At 48.6% G+C, this 17,150-nt stretch overlaps 1 protein-coding gene across 1 annotated transcript in view; it reads left to right on the top strand.

Annotated features, from left to right (window-relative positions):
• Positions 1–355: 355 nt before the first annotated feature.
• LOC135211086 (selenocysteine-specific elongation factor-like) overlaps positions 356–17,150 on the top strand; it is a 32,413-nt gene continuing 15,618 nt past the window's right edge. The window contains exon 1 of the mRNA XM_064244159.1: positions 356–375. The gene's annotated coding sequence lies outside the window, so the exon portion shown is untranslated. The remainder of the gene's footprint in view (positions 376–17,150) is intronic.

Here is a 17,150-nt window from a genome sequence, read left to right as displayed (position 1 = left end):
AAAAAAATTATGTCCGCGCATTACAAATTCATGCATCATTTTGTGATAATATTTCTCCATGTTGCTTTGATCGTTTTACAATGTGTTATATACCAAAATGATCGCAATTTAGTGTACAATACAACAACAAAAATTACCTCGTTAGTTTTAACCGTTTTGCTCACAGCGCGATTTGAATACAATTATATGTGAAATTTTGTTTTTGCGCTATCATATATCGCATTATTTATATATGATGATGATATTTTTTTCATTTCTGATGGTTTCATACTAAATTTCAGGCAATGACAAAAAAAGGAACCAAAAATGAACTCAATCCGAGACCCCCCCGGCATACGGGAGACAATTTTTATTATACCCCTTCGGCGTAAGAGGGTTAGTATCATAACCTATATGTTACACTTCTAAGATTACTTTCTTTTATTAAAGCCCCCCTGGTCAGGTAACACGTTACCAACTCGTACCTGTGCCTTCCTCTCCAAGTACACCACCCCGTCCTCCCCTTACCGGACATATGGCTCCCTGGTGGTTACGTATCCCACACTCCCTACCAGAATTCAAATATGGTGGTTTGTTTACGTTTATTGGCCACAAATCCAAACTCTAAGATTATTCCGTTGAAGTAGACTATGGCAGTTGGCATTTTCCTATGTTATTTTACTTACTTTACAAGAGTTTATGGCAGTAATTTGCTGGTCGACTGTAACTAATCTGTTATTTACCTTTGAACTCTGTACGTCGGTACATCGCACCCCTTGTACCATCATGTAGTCTTCAAAGGTAATTTACGGTTTAATTACAGTTCGGCTGAATAGATATTACTGTAAATTATTGTTCACTAAGTAAAATAACATAGAAAAACGTCGACTGCTATAGTCTACTTTACTGCGGAATGCAGGCTTAGAATTACTGTAGTAGTGTAGGTGATAGTAATCATTCTCTTTCAGCTCCCCTGCCTGTTCCAGAACCAGCCCTAATGGGTGCCGGGGGTTATGGGGACCTGCAAGCACAGAGTGTAGGATCTTCCCCCACCCCCGGTGCAGAGCAGGCAGTCTTTAGCAGCAGATTCCCCCTTTAGGTGTAAGTTCTAAGGTTAATATAAAGTTAGGCCAGGGACAGACGAGTATCAATAACAGGTTAAGTAGTGTTTAGGAAGAGAAGAGCAGGTTAGGTTCCCTCGGGTTTGGACTCCCTTGTAGTGTCTAGTGTGAAGGTCGTTTTTATAGCCATCTTCGATTTTTGTACATGAACTTCCCTGACAGATATCAAGGCAGTCCCCGGGTTACGACGGGTTTCCGTTCTTGAGACGCGTCGTAAGCCGAAAATCGTCGTAAGCCGGAACGAACGCTTGGAAATATGTCTTAAACTAATAAAAAGTTATAAAAACCTTACTTGTATCCTTTGGTTACACTACAGTTGTTTCCTGTAGTTTTATGTACAACCTGGAGTTATTTTTTCATAAAAGAATGCTGGTTCTTGAAGGTAAAAACTATTGTAATCCTCTGGTGACACTACATTCTTGAAGTTTTTATGTACAACCTGGAGTGATTTTGCAAAATCTTTGAGGCTACAAGAACAGCTGATTACTATTTACGTATCATATAGACTAATTAAAGTAATGTATCTTTAAATAGGCTTATTATATTAGTATCAACAAAACATTGCCTGCCATGAGTCAGAGGCCGTTTTAATGAAACGAACACTTCCTGTCCTATCTGTTCAGAAAATAAACGTTACGTCAATCCCCGAGACCATTGTTGCCAAGCGTCTTCTCTCTCTCTCTCTCTCTATCCTTCTCTCTCTCCCTCTCTTATCTCTCGCTCTCTCTCTCCTCTCCTCTCCTCTCTCTCTCTCTTCTCTCTCTCTCTCTCTCTCTCTCTCTGATCAAATTACATTGGCAAAACTTGACATACGATTGCCCTAATATACGAATGTTTTGAGATATAACAGAAAATTTGCGAAAATACAAGCTTTGATATACAACGAAATATTTGAGATACGATTTGCGATGAGTGTTATTGTATAGGCGACCGATAAATGGCGTTCAGTCCCTGTTTGTTTTGTTGGTGCTGCAGTTAACACGTCGTTGTTTAGTTTCGTTGTATTTGCGCCTATTTTTCGTGTTATTTTGTCTATTTTATTATTAACCATGGGTCTCAAAGCTAAAGACAAAGCAGGTGATAAGAAAAAACCCAAGAAATGATTTCGATGGAAGCAAAACATGAAATTATAGCAAAGCAGATGGAAACGTGGCGTTCGTATCGTCGATTTGGCAAAACGAGTATGGTCGAAATCCTTCTACAATATCCACGATCATCAAGCAGAAGGAAGCTATAAAAACCCCCGAGACCATTGTTTTTGCCAAAGCGTCTCTCTCTCTCTCTCTCTCTCTCTCTCTCTCCTCTCTCTCTCTCTCTCTCTCTCTCTCTCTCTCTCTCTCTCTCTCTCTCTCTGATCAAATTACGTACTGATAATGTCTCTTTGATACTTTCGATTTTGCCAAATATTGAGGGCTAAAAGAACAGTTGATTACTATTTACGTATCATATAGACTAATTAAAGTAAACGTATCTTTAAATAGGCTATATTATTAGTATCAACAAAACATTTACTGGCATGAGTCAGAGGGCCGTTTAACGAAACGAACACTTCTCGTCCTTAACTCGGAGCGTCGGAAGACGCTCTCTCTCTCTCGCTCTCTCTCGTCTCTCTCTCTCTCTCTCTCTCTCTCTCTCTCTCTCTCTCTCTCTCTCTCTCTCTCTCTCTCTCTCTCTCTCTCTCTCTCTCTCTGATCAAATTACTGGTATAATTTCTCTCTTTGGATACTTGGAATTTGCGTTGTAATCTAACCAGAAAACTTCGTTTTGTTTATTATTACTGGGAAACAAGGCAATGATTTTTTTCATTATTTGCGCTTTTGGACTGTTATATGTAAAACTAGTATGTATTCATTCGCTCGGAAAACTAGTTCCGCATATGAGGCGTCACTAAAAACATAAGAAAAAATACAACATAAAAAAGTGTCGAAAATCATCATAATCTCAAAATTTTTGTTGTAATCTAACCAGAAACTTATTTTTTTAGTAATTATATCTGTGCTAAACTATAAAGGATTTTTATCATAGTTATGCGTTTGTTCCGATACGTAATACAAAACCATCGGTCCTTTAACAATAGGAAGTAGCTAAGCGGCAGCTGGAACGGTCGTAAGCTTCGAAACAACAAGGGAGAACGGTAGTTTAACTGCTTTGTCCGAGGTAAACAAATCACTTTTGCTTTGCGGCCGCGGGTGTGAAGGGACGTGTTCGTCATCGCTCTCTGCCCGCTCATCGTCGTATGCTTTGTTTATATTGTGTTTTTCTACTAATGGTTTGTTTTGACTTGAAAAATGAACTGTAAGTACATGTTTTCATTTTCATTACTTAATTATGAACCCTTGAATTATGTCTCGGTGCCGAGGGGCGGGCGCGCTCGCCCGAGTCATGTATTTGGGCGAAAGGGTGTAATTGAAAAGTAAGTACTTTTTATTATATTTTTTTGCCCTGTGCGTTCGTTACGAGAGTGTGAGTGCGTCGGCACGAACTTTTATTTTGTATATAGAATGCAATGGAAGTGGATTCGCATTGCAATATTCTTTTCATTTTCATTTATTGGTTGCATTGAATTTAATCTGGATCAATTTTCGTTCTTACCCGGGAATTGATCCTTACGATTTTTTATGTGAAATGAAATCGCAAGTGCAGTATTCTGTTTTCATTTTCATATATTTTATGATAGCATCATTATTATGGATCAAGTTTCCGTTCTTACCCGGGAATTTGATCTTTCTCCCTTTAATTCTATGAGTGAATCGCAAGGGCAGTATTCTGTTTCATTTTCATATTACTTTTTCACTGCTGTGCGGGGGTGGGGGAAGCAAAGGTCTGCCAGGAAGTTGGTAGCCGATTCTTCGTCTTCCTTCCTGCCCCCCGCTCAGCTTCTTCATTGTATTTGTATGTGGGGGCTTCCTTGCGTTCGGGGTGGGGCATGTCTTCCCCCCGTGCGTGAGGGAACCCCTCTTACTAATCTATCTATGTTACCGCAGGTGCTACATCCGTGGGAGACGACCTTGAATGTAGATGTAGATCCTCACGAGGTTTGTACTCGTTGTCGGGGGCGAGTGAGAGTGCTCCCGCAACGAGCCCTGTGTAACGTGTATGCATTCGTCAGAGGCGCAGTGGGTGCTGTACGAGGACACAAGAAGTCATCGGAAGTCCAGTGACTCCTTTGGTAACGGACGTCCAGTTGTACTCGGGGTCTTCCGTCCGCTCTGGGTGGGGTCTCTCCCCCCAGGCGCGAGGAAGCCCCTCTAATTAACCCGACTGTTGCTTCCGCAGGTTTGCCATCAGCGAGGACGACCTGGGACAGGTGTGAGAGTCGCTGGGACTGCAGGGGTTGATTCAGCGGTTGGCGGGGTCGGCAGTGGTCACTCATGATACGGTAACCACTACAACAACCAAATCTCGACACCAGCATATGAGATGTCACCGCACCTGGTGTACACACCACATGTCGGTAACACCCACGGCTGCAATCCAGAACCAATTCCTGCCGTGCCAATCAGGACGGTGCCACCGCCACCTGGGTTCTTTGTATTGCCGACCCCGGACTGCCGCTGCCCAAAGAGTACCCCCCTGGACCTGCCGCAGTGCCGAGGATGACGGTAGCTGCCGACAGGACGCCTGTCTCTCCTGTGGTACCTGCGCCGTGCCTGCCGTACCTGTTGCTGTCCCAGCCGCTCATTCCCTTTCAGATCAGGTGCCTGCTGCTCATTCACTTTCAGATGTTCCTGCGGTTCCTGGACCTGTTCCTGTTGTTCCTGCTGTTGGTGATGCTGTCACAGTCTCAGGTCTTTCCGACAGGTGCAGTCGGGCCCTGTTGCTTCGGCAACTGCCCCGGCTCCTCCTGGATGGAAGACCTGACGTCTGTCCTGCGGAGCCTGGCGAAGAAGACCTTCCCCTTCGACTTCTAAGGCCAAACAGCCGAAGAAGAAGAAGGTTGCCTCCTTCCCCCCTAAGAAGACTCCTTCGGGATCTTCTAAGGGCCCGGCTCGCTCAGGCGAGCTGGGGAGCTCTTCTGCTGGTCCTCCTGTTCCTTCGGGAACGGGGCCCGTCGCTTCTTCTGCAAAGAAGAAGTCGACGGGGACCAGAGGGCACCAGCCTCGGCTGGTGCGTCCTCACCTGGTGCTAGCGGGTCTGCCGCTAAACCAGGTTCCGTCTCGGCCGCTTCTCGTTCGCGAGAAGCACCGAGTGGACGCTCTTCCAAGAAGACCGTCCAGCCAAAGTTTTGACGCCCGAGCTCGCTCGCCGTCAAGACAGCGGCGCGGAGCAGAAGACTGGCGAGAGTCGTGCACACGACTCTCGCCAGGCCAGTGGACGCTCTCGCAGCGATCAACTGGCTGCTCGGGCTAACTGACGGTCGCTGATCAGCCACGGGTTGAGGCGAGGAAGGAGTCCCGCGGGCCGCCGGTACCAGCCACGGCTGGTACCAGCGACTCGACGCGCCGAGAGGACGCTGGCCGGGTCTCGACGCGACACAGAGCCTAGCAGGTCACCGTCCGCCGCTCCCGATGGGACCGGGCGGAGACGGTGACCAGCGGCAGCTCGCCTGACGCTAGAGATCGGTCTCGACGTTCTCAGCCGAGCCAATCGCCCCAGCCCAGGCGAGCGGTAAGGCTAGGCCTGCTGCTCGACCGTCACCGCGGGTTGACGATCAGCAGCAGCCCTCCACCACACGCTGGTCCTGCCAGCGAGCGAGGGGGGGAGCGTCAGGTCTGCCTCTCCCATAACGGGTTGAGGCGAGGAAGGGGGCGGGGGTCCCCGCGGCCGTCGGTACCAGCCACGGCTGGTACCAGCGGCTCGACGCGCCGAGAGGACGCTCCGCCGGTCTCACCGTGACAGCGAGCCTAGCAGGTCACCTGACGCCGCTCCCATCGGGACCGGGCGGAGACGGTAACAGCAACAGCTCGCCTGACGCTAGAGATCAGCGTCGACGTTCTCAGCCAAGCCTCTCGCCTCAGGCGAGCGGCAAGGCTAGGCCTGCTGCTCGATCGCCACACCGCGGGTTGACGATCAGCAGCAGCCCTCCAAGCACGCTGGTCCTGCCAGCGAGCTAGGGGGGAGCGTCAGGTCTGCCTCTCCTGTACCTTCAACCTCCTCGGGCTACGCCGGGAGGAGCGAGGTACCTATGAGTGATCGCGAGAGGTGCGCCGCTCGCGACCCCGCTATGACGCCGTATGGACCAGGCACGGTTCTAGGACCGACCAGGACATACGCGCAATTAGCTGGAGGCGACCGTCAGGGGTCTGCCGCTCTTCCTCCTTCTGAAGGAGGAGTATCTAGGGATCTGTTCTTGTTGGAGGACTGGACGGTCCTACTCCGCAAGACGCGGTTACTCCCGAGATACAGAGGAATTTGCAGAATCATTAAGCTGATTCGTCAACATAATGACCCTGCGGAAGGATTGCCGCTCCCACCAGCAGAGCCCATGTCTCTGCTCGAGTCGTTTTGGGGCCCGAGAGGGAACCCAAACCGACGGTGGGTCTGCCACGATCGGAGCTTGCCGATTCTGTCTCGAACCAGTGTCTCGTCTCCGGACAAGAAGGCTCTCTCAGTTCTGGCCGGTCGATCAAGCTACTTCCACCTCCTCTACTGCGACAGCGGCGTTTTCTACGTGTCTTCGGACACCGTATTTAAATACTCCTTCGGTCCTCCTGAGAGGTTTCGACCTCGACGAGGACTGGAATGAGTCGGAGGACGGGGTATCGGCTCTCTCCTGTCAGGTGTCGATCAGCCCCACCCAGACGACGTTCACAGTGGCGGCAGACCCTTACCTACAGTGAGAGTTTCGTAACCCTCCGCGGGAAAACGTTTTCTCCTGACGATACGTTTTTCCCAGACTCTGAGAGGCCATCGCCGCAAGGCGATGGCTGCTCCTACTCTTCTCCAACTGCTAGTTCCACTGGGAAGGCGAGCGAGTATCCAATTCCTTCCCCATTCCCTCTCTCCTTACGGCTAACGAGGGAAAGGGGAAGGATCCTACAGAGATTTCTTTGTAGGATCCCACGTTCGGGACTGCGCTACCGGGGGGACCTTCGGAGGAATCCTGCTCCATTCTCGATTTCTACGGGAATCGAGAGGACCACCAGCCGATATCGTTTGACGAATTCGGTGGGGTTTCGCAGACTGCTTAGAAATTCTACGGAATTTCTAGCGCATTCAGAGTGTTCGAGTTTTTACGATCTTCAAACACTTACGCGAGACCACGGTCCAAAGTGAGCGAGACGAGAATCCCCGATATGTTACACGATAATCGGGAACCTCGCCTATGCTCGAATTCCTGGAATTTCTAGCATTGTGAAGAAGACTGCTGCTGAAAGAAACTATCTCACAGTAGGCGACCAACCTGGAATAGAGGAGATCGGACGGGAATATCCAGTTTGGCTTGAACTATCGTCTTAGTATTCTGTTCACCATTGAAGCTTTCCTTCGAGGAAGACTTCTCCCTCACTCTCTTTGATAGAGAACGAAGGTGGTCGATCTCCAATCCTTATTTTGTTTTCTTGAAGGAAAGAATTTAGGATGGAGATCGTTGTTCAGAATCCTACAATATACTACGTATATTAACCTCGCGACCTGATTCTGCTAAGCAGTTGAATTGTCCGAGGGGTAGGCGCATATCCTAGTTATTCTACGGATTGCGACTTAGACGAGAAGTATTATAATTGAACTGCAACTCGGGGTTGCCTGCAACCTCCCAGGAGTTTTCAGTTTCAATTTATATACTTATGGTTTTGTCACGACAACCACCTTTCAACTTTTATATTTACCGAAATTCGTTTCGCCTAAATATAATTGCCCGAGCATATCTTTTATGCTCGGTAGTTCTAGCCGAACGCATTCCTTCGTGGAATAATGGATTACCTGGCAACTCAGGATGACGAGTCAGCAGGCTCAACCACTGCGTATTGACTGCCTGATATAAGCAGCTCAGTATCAGCTGGGCCTCCCGAGATTCACGTCATGTATGTCTCTCTCTCCCCTGCTTGATTGACTACCGAACCGTATCTCTGCCTAACAATCATGGACTTAGGTCTCTGATTAACGGGGATTCTCGCAATAATGAAGGACCATCTACTGCGGTGACGCTAGATTCCATCGCCTTCGACATTGCGAGAATTTTCAACAGAGATATCTCTTGGACTCTTGCATCTTTCTGTTTACCGCACGGTAACAGAAGTCTGTACAAGTCTCCCGCTGCATCGCACTGCGATAATGCGAATGATTTTGCAGACATCTGAGTTTGTCTTCAAAATATCTCGTATTCGTAGGTGTACAATTGTTCATTGTCAACCCGAATTTACAAGATGTGTCAGAAGACATCGCCTACTCTCCGACCTGACAGCTCTACCTCCAAATGTTCAGCCCATGAGAAGCAGTTCTTCAGGCGGCTTTCACCTGTGTTTTCATTACCGAAGAACGCCCCGCTTTCATTGCAACTACGACTTCTCACGGACGGCAGCAATGAATAGCGGGTAGCGTTTTCAGTCATTTGTAAGCACAGGTTATGAATCTTGAGATCCTTCTCTCGATTCATATGTGAAGACGTAGGTTGCATTCAATATCTACCTTCGTCTTCAACGGTACATAGTGTTGTCCTTAGCTGAGATTCAACAAACATGAGATGTTTTACCTTCAGGGACCTAGGTCTCTAGAAGGCAATTGACTTTCGCCTGTTGGGTACATGCCTTAAGAGAATCATCACCTCGCTGTCCGGCAATGGTGACAAACAAATACATCATTGGTTGGTCTCTCGGCATAACCCTTTAAAGGCGAAGGTCACGTGACTTACTCGGATGCTTTGACAACTTGCCTCCTACCGAACGCAGTCGGTCGGCAGCTGTCAGAGCGCCCGAGTCAGTTACGAATTACGCTGTTGACTTAGTTCGGTTGTTACACAGCAACCATTACTTCGTTTTAATAGCTTGTCACAGTACCCATACCATTGACACCCACCATGGAGTGTCGGTGTCCTATCCACTACCGAGAACTTCGCTGCATGGGGATAGGAGGATGCGAGAGGACTTCGTTGCTAACGGACAGACCAGTTGGGTACTGGACATCACGAAGTAGAGAAGAGGGATAGGTCATGCGACTATTCTTCCTTCTTTTCTCTGAGGAACTGCATGCTTCTCCTGCGAAGTCAGGCACCCAGGGGATGGGGATCCGTGACGCTCGATTTCGTACCGAACTTCGTAGCGAAGACTCAGAACCCTTCGTCCCTGACGATTGGTTCGCAGTCGTTCACAATCCCCTCCCTAATGGACTTCACCGCCTTCGATGCGAAGGAGATGCTGCCTTGTCCACAAGAACTTCTCCTTGGCGCAGGTACTGAAGGCAGGGGTCTGGTCCAACCAGACCACATGCCCTTCCTTCTACCTTCGGGATATTGCCCACAGGTCCTTGGATCTTTTCCTTGGGACCCGTGGTGGCTGCTCACACGTTGTGTAGCGAACCAGACCCTCGCAGCTGAACAGCATCGAGTCCTGGTGTGACCGTAAGAATGGATGGTGAATGAGAGTGTGACTGGCTCCTCTTCCCATCTTTTTCTTCCCCTCTACCTGTGGTTAGAGGGACACGGTCGTCACCCTGCTGGATAAGGACAAGATGCAGGTGAGCTACTCAACAGAGCCCCATCCTATCCCTTTCACTAGGGATAGGAGCGTATATCCACCACAAGGGGGAGGAAGTGGATGCCAGCTTGAGACAACCCATACTTTATGTTGCCTCTTGCAAACAGGAACAAGTTCTTGCTTGCTGGTACGAAGAGATACGCTTGCCTCTCTCTTAGTACTCGGCCCAGAGGTCTGACCATTGATCCTGCGGTGCACACCCCGATCAATCGGACAGAGGCTTGGATCCCTCCCTCGCTCTTACGACCAGGGAGGCATTCCAGGGATGGACGAACACCAGTCTGTTCATCAAAAGACTCAGATTCCTCCCACCAAGAAGTGAGTCTTCCTATTGTTAAAGGACCGATGGTTTGTATTACGTATCGGAACAAATGACAATTTGTCGAAAATTGCATTTTCCTAACTATACAAACCTGAGGTCCTTTACATATAGTCCCTCCTCATGCCACCCCTCACTCTGCGTATTTTGCATGGGCCAAAAGCAAAAGTGATTTGTTTACCTCCCAGTCGCGCGGCGCGCGACTGTCGGACAAGCAGTTAACTACCGTTCTCCCCTTGTTCGAAGCTTACGACCGTTCCAGCTGCCGCTTAGCTACTTCCTATTGTTAAAGGACCTCAGGTTTGTATAGTTAGGAAAAATGCAATTTTCGACAAATTGTCATTTTTTAAAAGCGTCGTTAACTCGGAGCGTCGGAAGACGCTCTCTCTCTCTCTCTCTCTCTCTCTCTCTCTCTCTCTCTCTCTCTCTCTCTCTCTCTCTCTCTCTCTCTGATCAAATACTGGATAATGTCTCTCTTTGGATACTTGGAATTTGCGTTGTATCTAACCAGAAACTTCGTTTTGTTATTATTACTGGAAACAAGCAATGATTTTTTCATTATTTGCGCTTTTGGACTGTTTATGTAAACTAGTATGTATTCATTCGCTCGGAAACTAGTTCCGCATATGAGCGTCACTAAAAAACATAGAAAAATACAACATAAAAAGTGTCGAAAATCATCATAATCTCAAAATTTTTGTTGTAATCTAACCAGAAACTTATTTTTATTAATATACTGTGCTAAACTATAAAGGATTTTTGATCATAGTATGCGTTTTTTTAAAAGCGTCGTTAACTCGGAGCGTCGGAAGACGCTCCTCTCTCTCTCATCTCTCTCTCTCTCTCTCTCTCTCTCTCTCTCTCTCTCTCTCTCTCTCTCTGATCAAATTACTGGATAATGTCTCTCTTTGGATACTTGGAATTTGCGTTGTAATCTAACCAGAAACTTCGTTTTGTTATTATTACTGGAAACAAGCAATGATTTTTTCATTATTTGCGCTTTTGGGACTGTTATAGTAAACTAGTATGTATTCATTCGCTCGGAAACTAGTTCCGCATATGAGGCGTCACTAAACATAGAAAAATACAACATAAAAAGTGTCGAAAATCATCATAATCTCAAAATTTTTGTTGTAATCTAACCAGAAACTTATTTTTATTAATATACTGTGCTAAACTATAAAGGATTTTTATCATAGTATGCGTTTTTTAAAAGCGTCGTTAACTCGGAGCGTCGGAAGCGTCAGCGTCGTAACCTCGGAACAAGCGTCGTAACCCAGGACGGATTTTTCCATTGAATATTTAGAAAAAGCGTCGTAAACCTCGGAACGTCGTAAGCCGGAAACGTCGTCGTAACCCGGGGACCGCCTGTATACTTAGCTATAGTCTCCGACGTTCCCGACAGAAATTTCAAATCTCGCGGCACACGCGACAGGTAGGTCAGGTGGTCTACCTTACCCGCCGCTGGGTGGGCGGTATTACGAACCACTCCCGTAAGCTTGTCAGATTTTTCTCTGTCGCGGGAACGATAACAATCGTTGTCGGTTCCTCTCGATAGTTTTTTTCGATTCTCGCTTGCCTGGAGTTAATTTGGACTTCTTTTGGTGACGTATTCGCTTTGTTTGGCTTGGCATACGCTGATTGTGGACCGGTTTGATTTTGAGTTTGATTTTCTTTAACGATGTCTGATCTAGAATCGGTAGTTAAAACTTCGGTTTTGTTTAGGGTTTGCCGTGAATGAAGGATGTAAGGTGAGGTTGCCGAAAAGCTTCGGTAGACCCCCACACGGTTTGCATGAAATGCAGGGGGAATGATTGTGCTTTTGCTAACCCTTGTAGTGAATGTAAGGGATTGAATGAAGAAGAATATAAGGCTCTCTCTTCTTATGTTAGGAAGTTGGAACGTGATAGAGTGCGTAAGGCTTCCTCTAGAAGTTCTAGCAGATCTAGAATGAGTGAGTTGGATGTGGATCCTAATAGTACTACTACGTAGAATTAGAACCTTCTTCCCAAGTTGCAGCCCCGGCTCCCCGCACCGAAGCCGAAGATTCGCCTTCGGAGGCGGCAGCTCTGAAAGCCAAGAATCGTTCTATGGATCAGAAGATTCGTCAGTTGGAAGGTAAGGAGAGTGTTAGTGATCAGTGCAGTGTCCCCAGTGTTGTGGAGGGTGCGTCTGACCGGCTCCTTAGTGCCTCTAGGCCTAGACCTCTTCCAGACTCCCAGTTCCAGTGGAGTAGGAAAGTCGAAAGCCGCAGGAGGGCTAGGGAGAGCCCCACCGGTCAGGGTCCCCTCGCAGATCCTGAAGTACGCTCCCAGGCTGCCTCGGATCGCTACAAGCAGGAGCTCCTACGCAAATGCATCTCCTCTTCGTCGTCTCCCTCTCCGAAGAGAGGTTGGAACTCCCCGGATGCGTCGCGCCCGTTTGAAGAGGGCTTGGAAGGCTCCCTGCAGTCCTTTGGCTTCTAGTCCGGAGGTTTTCCCGGAAGAATCGTCGGTGGAGGCGAAGAAACCCCAAGAAATCCTGTGATCGTTCTCTTCTCCCGCGCTCCCCCGGGCGGCCCTTCGCGCTCCCGGCCCGCGTCTGAAACCGCGCTCCTGGCGCTCGGCGCCTGCTTCCGAGGAAGAACAAGAAGATTCTCCTACGAGAGTACTCGCGGGACTTCAAGCTCAGATCACGGCGCTAGCAGACTCTCTAGCAGTTAGATCACGTAGGAAGAAGGACGTTTCTCTTCCGATCAAGAGATCTAGGCGCCGCTCTTCAGAGGATCGTTCTCCTTCATATGGGGAGGTTTCGTATGAAGGTGGGGGCTCGCGTGAGCGCCCTCGCTCGCCTGGCTCTCTTTCGATTTCAAGGCGCCAAACATCGGTAGGACGCTCTATGGAGAAAGAAGTTTTTTCTCCAGATGGATTCCCAGCTTCCGGTAAGCGCACTGCACCTGCTCATCACGCGATTTCTTCAACTCCCTCGCGTGAGACTTCTCCTCAGCAGCCTCAAGATTCTAGAAGGCGCCCTTATACAAGTAGGCGTTCTCTTCCAGATGTCACTCTCCTCGAGTGTCGGATCGTGACTTCTCTCCTGACAGGCATCTAGAGTCTGGTAGGAGTCGTGTGCATGATAGACGGCCTACTGTTAGCCGCTCCCCGCAAGGTAGGCGCCAAGAGCCTACTGCACATAGATCTCCTAGTAGGCGCTCGTCTCTTTTAAGGCGTCATACTCCTGATTATTCTCCTAGGGGCAGACAACAAGAGTCTTTCAAGCGCCCTTCTCCGTGTAGGCGCTCTCCCGCTTCTAGGCGCACTTCTCCTGACCGTTTGTCCTCTTGGTAGGCACCAGGAATCCCGGAAGCGCCCTTCTCCAAGTAGGCGCTCTGTTAGTTTTGAAGCGCCATTCTCCTGAATGTTAACATCCCTATTGTTAGACGTCAAGAGTCTCGGCCAAGCAGCCTTCTCCTAGTAGGCGCATTTCGCCTTCCAGTCGAACTTCCGTTGATCGTACGCAATTTTCTGGACAGGTATGGAGAGCCGCGCAAGCGCTCTGCTCTCGATAGGCGCTCTCTCCTGGCAGCCGCTCGCCTCAGGATAGGCGCATAGAGTATAGTAGGCGCTCGCCCCCTCGTAAGCGCCCTGTGGATGTTTCCGAGGATTCTCGGAGTAGGAGCCCTACCTCTCCTTCGGCTGAGATTCCGTATACCTCGAAGAGGGAGTCTCATCGTAGACTTCCAGATCTTCTCATCGTTCTCCAGTGGATGTGAACTCTTCTAAGAGAGGGCGTTCTCCAACCTCTCGCTCAACTCCTGCTAGGATCCCTTCGTCACCTAAGGATCTTCCGCGCTCGCCTCGACAAGACGTCCTAGAAGGTTCGGATGAGGAACCGAACACTTCTGCTGCTGTCTCTTTTACAAGAAGCTTACAGAGCTACTTTTACAAGTTTTTGGGGATTCCCTTACGCCTACGGCTCCTCCTCCTCCTCACTCACTTTTTTCAACGGCGAAGACAGCGAAGAGTTCTTCTTGTGTGAGGATGAAGCCAACTCTTTCTATGAAGAAGGCACTGAGGAGTTTTGGTTCCTGGATGGCTTCCAAAGAAGAAGCGGGGAAAACGATGTTCGCTTTTCCTCCTTCGAAGTTATCAGGACGCGCTGGTTTCTGGTACGAAACAGGAGAGCCCTTAGGATTGGGTCTACCGTCTTCGGCTGATTCGGATTTTTCGGCGCTGGTAGATTCGACAAGGAGAACTGCCCTTACTCTGCTAAGACGACTTGGGCAATGAATGAATTGGATCATTTGCTCAAAGGTATGTTTAGAGTGCTAGAAGTATTTAACTTCCTTGATTGGTCGTTGGGAGTCCTAGCCAAGAAATTGAAGTGCCAGAGTCAATTTCGCCAGAAGATCTTATGTGTGTTTTGTCTTGTATGGACAAGTCGGTAAGAGACGGAGCGAGTGAAATCGCCTCCCTTTATGGGGCCGGGATCGTGAAGAAGAGGTCGGTTTATTGTTCCTTCTTAACGAAGTCGGTCTCCCATGCTCAGAGGTCTTCTTTGCTGTTTGCTCCTCTGTCTACTCAGTTGTTCCCGAAACATCGAGTGCAGGACATTTTGAGGTCACTTTCGGCCAAAGCCACCCAGGACCTTTTGGCACAGTCGGCAAGAAAACCTCGCCCTTCCTTCCCTACCAAGGCTAAGAAGGAAAAGGCAAGTGTTCGAGAACCCTTTCGAGGGGCATCTTCATCAAGAACCTCTACGTTTAGAGGTCGTAGACCTTCAAGAAGGGGTAAGACTTTCGCCAAGTCTGTTAAAGCCCCCAAATAACTTGCAAGTCCTTCAAACAACGGTGGGCGCCAGACTCTTAGAGTTTGCAGAAGTCTGGGCCCAAAAAGGGGCGGATCCTTGGACCCTTTCTATTTTGAGGAGAGGTTACCTCATCCCTTTCGTCGAAAGACCTCCCTTGACGACCATCCCAAGGGAACTGACGGCCAGGTACAGAGACCCCATCATGAATCAAGCTCTCCATCTAGCAGTAGATCAGATGCTGGAGAAGGGGGCTATCGAACTAGTGACAGACCATCATTCATCGGGCTTCTACAACCGCCTTTTCCTAGTTCCGAAGTCCTCAGGGGGATGGAGACCGGTGTTGGATGTAAGCGCCCTGAACTTCTTCGTAGAAAAGAAGAAGTTCACGATGGAAACGCCTTCATCAGTGCTGGCAGCACTTCGTCCAGGGGACTGGATGGTTTCCTTGGATTTACAGGACGCTTACTTCCACGTACCGATCCATCCTTCCTCGAGGAAGTTTCTCAAAGATTCATGATGGGGGGGAAAATTTTTCAGTTCAGGGCTCTGTGGTTTCGGCCACCTCGACGGCCCCTCAAGTGTTCACTGGGGATTTTGAGGAATGTGGCTCAATGGCTTCATTTGAAAGGGGTGAGGATATCCATGTACCTCGACGATTGGCTAATAAGGGCCAATTCAGAAGATCGTTGTTTGAAGGACTTACAAGTAACTTTTAGAATGACGAAGGCTTTGGGACTTCTCGTCAATTTCAAGAAGTCATCACTAATTCCCGAGCAAGAGTGTGTGTATCTCGGGATACAGATGAACTCTCTGAGTTTTCGGGCTTTTCCCTCCCCGCAGGAAAGGATAGCCCGAGGATTCGAGAGAGTAACCACCTTCTTAGGGAAAGAAGTATGCACAGTGAGGGAGTGGATGAGTCTGCTGGGGACGCTCTCCTCTCTGGAGCAATTCGTTTCCCTAGGAAGGTTGCACCTGAGACCGCTCCAATTCTTTCTTCATCGGAATTGGAGTCGTCGTTCTCAGGATTTGACGTTCTCCCTGTCGTTATCCCAGGACATCAAGAACATCTCTTATGGTGGACAGATCCCAACCTCTTTGCGAAGGGACTGTCTCTTCAATCACAGACCCCCAACCTGGTGTTGTTCTCCGACGCGTCGGACATGGGGTGGGGTGCAACGCTGGGAACCAGCGAAGTGTCAGGTACCTGGGTGGGGGACCAGGTAGCCTGGCACATCAACAGAAAGGAGTTGATGGCTGTGTGGTTGGCTCTGAAGGCTTTCGAGCACAAAGTCAGAAGATCTGTAGTGCAGGTCAACGCGGACAACACTACAGCTCTGGCATACATCAGGAAACAGGGGGGGACGCATTCCTTCTCCCTGTACGAGACAGCAAGAGCCCTTCTTCTGTGGGCAGAAGAAAGAGGAATCAAGCTTCTCACCAGGTTCGTGCAGGGAGAAAGGAATGTAAGAGCAGATCTCCTCAGCAGGAAAGATCAGGTCCTTCCCACAGAGTGGACGCCCCTTCATGGCTGGATGTATGCCAGAGCCTGTGGAAGTTATGGGGCAGGCCACACATAGACCTCTTTGCCACGTCAAAGAACAAGAGGCTGGATCCTTACTGCTCTCCGATATCGGATCCAGAGGCAGTAGCAATAGATGCTCTTCTTCTAGACTGGAACGGACTCGACGTCTACGCGTTTCCCCCCTTCAAGATCCTGGGGCTAACCATCAAGAAGTTCGTAGAGTCCGATTCAACGAGAATGACCTTAATCGCTCCCTTTTGGCCGGCCCAAGAATGGTTCACAGAGGTACTGGAATGGTTGGTGGACCTTCCAAGATCGCTCCCGCTAAGGAGCGATCTACTCAGACAACCCCACTTCGACAGGTACCACAAAAATCTCCTCGCTCTCAGTCTGACTGGTTTCAGACTGTCCAAAGTTTGGTCAGAGCGAAAGGCTTTTCAGCAACAGCTGCTAAAGCAATCGCAAGAGCGAGGAGACCTTCCACCTTGCGTGTATACCAGTCAAAGTGGGATGTCTTTAGACGTTGGTGCAAGAGGAAGAACATTTCCTCTTCCAGTACTCTGTGACCCAAATTGCGGATTTCCTTATTTTCCTCAAAGAAGAATGTCATCTGGTTGTGTCAACTATTAAGGGATACCGCAGTATGTTGGCGGCTGTATTTCGGCATAGAGGCTTAAATATATCCGATGATAAGGACCTGCATGATCTTATTAGATCATTTGAAACCATTAAGCGTCCTCATGTAGTACCGAACTGGAATCTAGACGTAGTCCTACAATTCCTTGGATCGT

This window comes from Macrobrachium nipponense, chromosome 4 (assembly GCF_015104395.2).
Source record: "Macrobrachium nipponense isolate FS-2020 chromosome 4, ASM1510439v2, whole genome shotgun sequence".
Taxonomy (NCBI): domain Eukaryota; kingdom Metazoa; phylum Arthropoda; class Malacostraca; order Decapoda; family Palaemonidae; genus Macrobrachium; species Macrobrachium nipponense.
This window is presented reverse-complemented; position numbering and strand designations above follow the sequence as displayed.